The sequence below is a fragment of the Lathyrus oleraceus genome, chromosome 3 (assembly GCF_024323335.1).
Source record: "Lathyrus oleraceus cultivar Zhongwan6 chromosome 3, CAAS_Psat_ZW6_1.0, whole genome shotgun sequence".
Lineage (NCBI taxonomy): Eukaryota > Viridiplantae > Streptophyta > Magnoliopsida > Fabales > Fabaceae > Lathyrus > Lathyrus oleraceus.
The window spans coordinates 205,784,339-205,791,701 of NC_066581.1; positions in this window are offsets into that span (position 1 = coordinate 205,784,339).

A 7,363-nucleotide genomic window follows, 5' to 3' on the forward strand; every position below is an offset into this window, starting at 1 on the left:
TAAATGTTTGCACAAAAGTTTTGGCTTGGGTTAGAGTGGAGGGAAGAAGAAGAATGGCTAAAGTCCTAATCATACAAGAGATGAAGGAGAAGAAATAAGACCACATATGGAGTTCCTCTCTTGAGATCATATTGATGATCCAAGTAGCTCCCATCCTTTGGAATAAGCAAGCAAATAAGTGTAAGCTCAAGCAATCAAATCAATCAAGTAAGCTCTTAGAAGATCCCCAATGGCTCTTAAATCTCTCTCTTTTTAGAAGCTCATGACAATGGTTCTTCACTTAGGCTCAATGTTGGAATCCCTAGCACAAGAACACACACATCAAAAAGTTCTATCAAGAAAACAAAGAATGAACAAGAAGGAGTTTAGAAATTGGTCCTTTCAAAGTTCTCTTCAACATTTATAGCACTCTAAAGGCCCAATGCCTAGTTGCTCTTTGAATTTTATAGAACTCTAAAGGCCCAATGCCTAGTTGCTCTTTGACTCCAATTTTGCATAGGGAATATCCTAAAGTCTAAGTCCTTTTTGTCCATTTTTGGCATTTGGTTCACAACAATCAAACAAAACACAAGCACAAAAGTATATACACAGTTATGTGCTAAGTGAGCAAAAGGCAAATTGCATTAACATAAACATGTGCTCAAATGAGCAAAGGAAAAAGCAAATGAATAACATGTACAAGAATAGTAAATTACATAAATGTGAAGTGCAAGGATTAAATGTTAATGGTTAATGGTTAGTGTTAGAGTTAGTGTGCCATAAGGCAATTTAGCGCTATGTTAAGCAATCGTAATTGGACTTATGTAGAAGTCACAACTATCTGAGGTCGGTCAATAATAATGTAGGAAACAACACAAGTTAGAGATTTTGATTAGTGAATCAAACTCCTACAACTTGCCATGCCAAAAGAAGATGAGAAATGATCTTGTATTGATTTAGGTTCTTTGTTTGATTAGGAAGCAACCTATCCTTAATGCAAAGCCATTCACTTGATCCATTGATCAAGTTGAATTAGATTTGAATCAAGGAAGGTTAAACCTCCCATGTATCAAGGCTAACCACCAATCTTTAACTCATTGATCAAAAAAGAAAAAGAAGAAGAAGAAGAAGATGATGAATATTAAAGTACATTAATGGAAATGAAATGAAATAATCAACAAGCATTGACCAAAGATAGAGAAGATCAAGGTCAAACAATAGTAAACAGAAGCAAAATGAAGATTAGAAGTCAAGAAACAAATAAAATATTTTTGGTATTTTTCAATATTAAAATAATACTTGAATTAAAATAATAAAAGAAAGGTCAAACTTCAAACTCACTTCAAATCAACTTTGAAAAGTCCAAATGAATTATCCTAAGTTCAACAAGGTCAAACAAAGTTTGACAAAAAATTTCAGCATTTTTAGAAGTCAGAAACTATTTTTAATCAATTAAAATGCATAAAAAATAACCTAATTGAATTAAAATCTAAAATAAATCTCAAATTAATTAATAAATTGATGAGAATATTTTTCATAGATCTATCATTATTCAAAGAGGTTGGAAAAATATTTTTGTATTTTTTGAATATCAAAAACTATTTTAAATGAATTAAAAATAAGCAGAAAAGAGAAAATTCCTAAAAAATATCAAATGATAAAATAAAAAATATTAAAAATCATTTTTAGAAACTAGAAATTAAAAGGAGAAAAATGCAATTGGTCTCACATTTTTGACCAATAATGAAAGAGATATGTTTTTTTTAAAATGAAATGGAATTAAAAGGAATAAAAGAAAATAAAATCAGAATTTAAAAATGTGACAAAGCGTGGAGCGTCTGATGTGATCTCATTAATTGACGTGGATCATCACGTGGCCAGGAAGCGCGCGTTCACCATACACTCTAGTCAACTGAAACACACATGGCCTTAAAACAAGTCATAACATTGAGTGGACGAGATTAAATCTGGAAAAGCAAATGGATGGTTCAGATTCAATCTGGAGATTGGACGGTGACCTGCGCCACCGTCTTCTCCGGCCAGCTTCCGGTGAAGCTCAAATTTGCAGAGAAAAAAATGTGTACCAAATGCCACGATCTAGGTACCAATCGAAAGCTGGGGTGATGTACATCACCCCTGTACCAACCAAATCCACTCTAGGTTTCTACATTGAGAGAAATCAGAGATGGAATTTCTATGGTGTTCAACTAAACTTGCTAGAATTTGAAAATTCAAGGTTCTAAATGATTGCCTCTATGGAGAGGGCTTCAGACAACACAGAAACAAGCATAAACAAGCAATATAGGAGCTGATTCGAAGAAAAGAAAATTTGAAATAAACCTCTGATTTGCAAAGTTTGAGAGCATAATTCCTTAGTGTTGATGCTTGCAGTTTGTTCTCTGGATCAAAGTGAAGAGGTTTAGGAACTTTTAGATCTAGAAAAACAATCAATGAAATTGAATTCTAGATCTGAAAAATTGAGAGAAAATTGGTGAGTTCCTTTTGAGTGTGGTTGAGGGATCAGTCGTGCAGCATTTAGGGCGCCTTTAGGTTGCTGAAATGAGAGGCATGAGCATTGTATTTATAGCAAAAGCATGGCTGAAATACATGATCAAAGTGTTGCATGAATGGAAAGGGCCTCCATGCATGGGCCTGTACAGGCGCATGAAGGGCCCAATTCCACTTGGATTTGGCAGCTAATCATCAGCATATGCAAATTGGACGTGCAGATGGTGTATATTGGCTCATGCAATGCAAATTTAAATGGTTTCCAAAATTGTACCAATATGTTCATGCCTTCGAAAATGCCATGTCCAAACTTGAAACACAACCTTATGAGTAATGGTTGGAAAGATTTTTGCATGAGGATCATTTGTTATGTTGATCATAACTTCATTTGACAATTGGAAATTGATGAAAAATGATCATGAAGTGTAAGGTGCAAAACATGTACATGTGAGATTTTAAAAAATAACCAAACTTTAAGCACCTCTGTTTCAATGATGCAAGCTCCAAATGAAAAAATCTTCAACATCAAAGTTGTAGATATTTTTAAGAAAATTAATTTGGACTTAAATTTTGCATCATTTGGATTTTTGATGAAGACGTTATGGGCACTTGAAGTTGGATTTTTTCACATTTCAATGCCTTTGGTCCAAAGTGACCTATAATGTTTTGCATTATCACATGTATTTATTTTAGGATTTTTAAATTTTTCTCAACATAACATTTGAAGTAGGCATATTAAGCTTTCCAATGCATTTGATCCCATCTTAAAATTATGAAAAATGAAGGAGTTATGTCCTTGGGAAGTTGACCCAAAATTAGGATTTCAGTCAAAATGACCTATAATGTCTTGAAATGGATGATGACCTTCCAAGCTTAAAATAAATTTTTGATGAACATGAAAGTTGTTCATATGGTTCTTAAGAACATTGTTTCTCTTGGGGTCATCTCCATTTGACAAACACATTAAAAGTTAGGTCTCAATGTATTTCAAAATAGTCAGATGAATTGACTGATCAACTTCTCAAATCCATACCTCATATCTTGATGAATTGATGATTGAGGACACTCATATAAGCTCAAATATGCATGAAATTATGAATTAAAGAACTTCCCTTGATTGAATTTGATCAAAGGTCGAGGTTGCTTCATGAGCAAGGCATAATTGATACACATGTGAATTAGGGTTTCCTTGGGAAACAAGCCTCAAACCCTTTGGTTTGCTTTGATAAAAATGATGAAGTGAGATACTTGGGAGGCATATTTGATGGATGAGAGCTTTGGGAACCATTTCCATTCTTGCTTTCATCTTCTATTGGCCATATCAAAGCACATAGGATCTCCTAGAAGCTTTGGATCTTGTGACTGCTCAAGCTACAAACAAAAGATGTTAGTGACATATTTTTGTGCTTTTGGGTTAGTGAGAAAATGAGAAAAGCAATAATATACAACTCAAGCATGCTTGGTGATCTCAAACCAACTCAAGAAGGTTCCCACCCTAGGGTAAGGAGCCATGATGCTATGATCCTTGAGGCAAGATGCAAATACAATGTTATGATGCCATGAGGGATCTTAGGATCAAAATTAGGGTCTTACAGATGCCCCTATTTAAGGTCATTCTAGCCGGAGAAGTGAAGGTTAAAATCTTCGTCTCGACGAGGTAGAATGGGCTTAAATAATAACAAAGAGACGAATTTTGGTCCCTAAGAGACCTCATGATGCAAATGTATGTATGCAACAAAGTAATACTCTATGGAGATATGTGTCCACAAAGAAGAAAAGAAATCAGAGGAGACTGAAGATCCAATATGAGCACTACACTCATAAATGGGACAGAGACTCTAGGGATTCTTAAGGGGATAAGAAAGGGAATAAATTGCGTGAGCAGTGAAGGAGAATTGCCATCCAAGGCGCAGCGGAATTTAAAAATTTCTCCATTTAGTGATCCTTACGAATGGGCATGATCAGTGATAGAATCGTTACCTCTTGTGGCGATTCAAACCTTTGGTGCAGATCTCTGATAATGATCAAAACCTTTGATACAGATCCACGGGGCGATCACGAACGTTGAACGATGACAACGTCTCTACTCAGTCCACACGAACGGATTCCTTCAATCGCAGTGCTAGCTGTTTGTGAATGAAGGCTTTGAGTGAGAGAAAGAGAGATACGAAATTCCAACTCTTCAGTTGTGTTGTATTCCCATACAAAGCTTCTGCACAAGAGCTCTATTTATAGAACCACTTGTGTGGGTTTCAATCCAAAAAGCCCACTTAAATGTATTTTGGACAATATCTCATAATATGCCAAAATCACTTAAGTATTTGGTACCTTACCATACTTCGTATTCTTCTTAAGTACACCGTACCTTACGATGTTCCTTAATTATTCTATCTCTCATCAATCCGTCCTTTGTGTGTGACCCTATAGGTTTTCGCGACGTTGGCAATTATATTAAATCACGCATTTAACATAATAAACAGTGAGCGGTATCTAGCAACACATCACTGCTACCCAAGTCACGAAAATGTCATGTGATCTGACAAAACCTCCTGTGATAATAATTATGTGTATAATGACCCCTTTGCCCTTATGTCTATATTGAACACAAGGTATAGACCGTGTCACCCTTGTCCAGTTCAATATTGGGCCCATAGACATTTATCCTGTTACGCAGGATTGGCAAATTCCATCTAGGACACTCATGTCCCTCAGCATGCTTCGTGGAGTACCCATTAACTGTCTTTATGGTTATCCAGTTACGGACAATGTTGGATCAGCAATAAAGCACTCGACTCTACATCTAGGATCCATAGTGGTTTCAGGTCGAAGAGTGGTATACACTATTATCACCATGAGAATAACTTATGACACTTTGCATAACTTTCTATATAGTATTCTCATAGCGGGTCAATCCGGTATAAATACTACTCCTAATATTCATACCTATGTTTAAGACTTGATAACTCTTTATCCATGATCCATGAGATATGATCATCAGTCTACAAACATAATAGTCTTAATGCTTTAATGTTATCCCACTTCACATTAAAGCTCGACTACGGATACTTTAAGAACAATGCCCTTATGTTTAATGTGTTCTCATGATTAAGTCACACTTAATACATTAAACGGACTATCTATTCTAGGGACTTTATTAATCAACCATAATAAAGAAAATGCCTTTAAATAATTCGATACAAGTACCAAAAGTATTGGCCTCTAGGGCTTACACCAACAATCTCCCACTAGCACTAGAGCCAATCAGGCATACCCCGTATACCCATTGATCCAATATGGCCATCATGCTTCTGCTGCGCAAGAGGCTTTGTCAGTGGGTCAACCATATTGTCAAGTGTAGGTACTTTACATATTTTCGCACAACGCCTAAGTATGTGTTTGGATCGTTGGTGAGATCTAGGCTCCTTAGCTTGTGCGATAACACCATTGTTATCATAATAGAGACCAATGGGATCCACAATGCTAGGGACTATGCCAAGTTTATTGATCCAAACAGCTTCCTTTGCTGCACTTAAGGCAGCAATATACTCGGCCTCAGTTGTAGAATCAGCAACTGCATCTTGCGTTGAACTTTTCAAGCTCACAGTGCCACCATTTAAGCAAAACACATAACCAGATTGGAATCATTCATATTAAAGCGTCTCAGCACTTTGTCTATGTATGTACTCTGACTTAGGCCAAGCAGTTTTGTGATCTATCTCTATAGATTCTGATTCCTAATATATAGGCTGCTTCACCTAGGTCCTTCATAGAAAAGCATTTCCCCAACCAAGACTTTACTTGTTGCAGGGTAGGGATATCGATTCCAATGAGTAATATGTCACCTACATATAATACCAGGAATACGATCATGCTCCCACTAACCTTCTTGTAGACACAAGGCTCATCTTCGTTATTGATGAATCCATACAGTTTTACTGTTTCATCAAAACAAAGATTCCATGAGTAGGTCACAGGCTCATCTTGATCCATGAGTAATACATCACCTAGATCAGATATCCATATATCTCAGGTAGGTGACGTATCCTGCCTGACCTACGCTGGTCTTGTTCTACTTGAGCAGGTTGCTCTTACACAGCTACTTGTGTTTCCTGCTCTAGTTCCTCCATAGGTATATCGATACTTTGTGATTCTTGAATTTCTTCAAGCTCTACTTTCCTCCCACTGATTCTTTTGGAAATAAGACCCCTTTCCAGGAAAACTCCAGTTCGAGCGACAAACACTTTGCCCTCTGAAGGATTGTAGAAGTAATACCCTCTTGTTTCTTTAGGATACCTCACAAATAAGCATTTGTCAGATTTGGGCTCAAGCTTAGTTGAAATTTGTCGTTTCACATAAACTTTGCAACCCCAAATCTTCATGTAAGACATATGTGGCTCTTACCACTCCATATCTCATATGGTGTCTTATCAACCTTTTTGGATGGAACACGGTTAAGTGTGTAAGCTGCGGTCAACAGCGCATGTCCCCAAAAGGAGTTTGGAAGATCGGCTTGACTCATCATGGATCGGACCATGTCTAACAGGGTTCGATTTCTTCTCTCAGATACACCATTCCATAAGGGTGTTCCAGGAGGAGTGAGTTGGGATAGGATCCCACACTCTTTCAGATGGTCATCAAACTCTAGGCTTAAATACTCACCGCCTCGATCTGATCGAAGAGTTTTAATATTCTTACCTAGTTGGTTTTGTACTTCATTCTTGAATTCCTTGAACTTTTCAAAGGACTATGATTTGTGTTTCATTAAACACACACAACCATATCTACTGAAATCATCAGTAAATGTGATGAAGTACTGAAAACCTTCTCTGGCCGGCATGTTCAGTGGTCCACATACATCAATATGTATGAGGGCCAA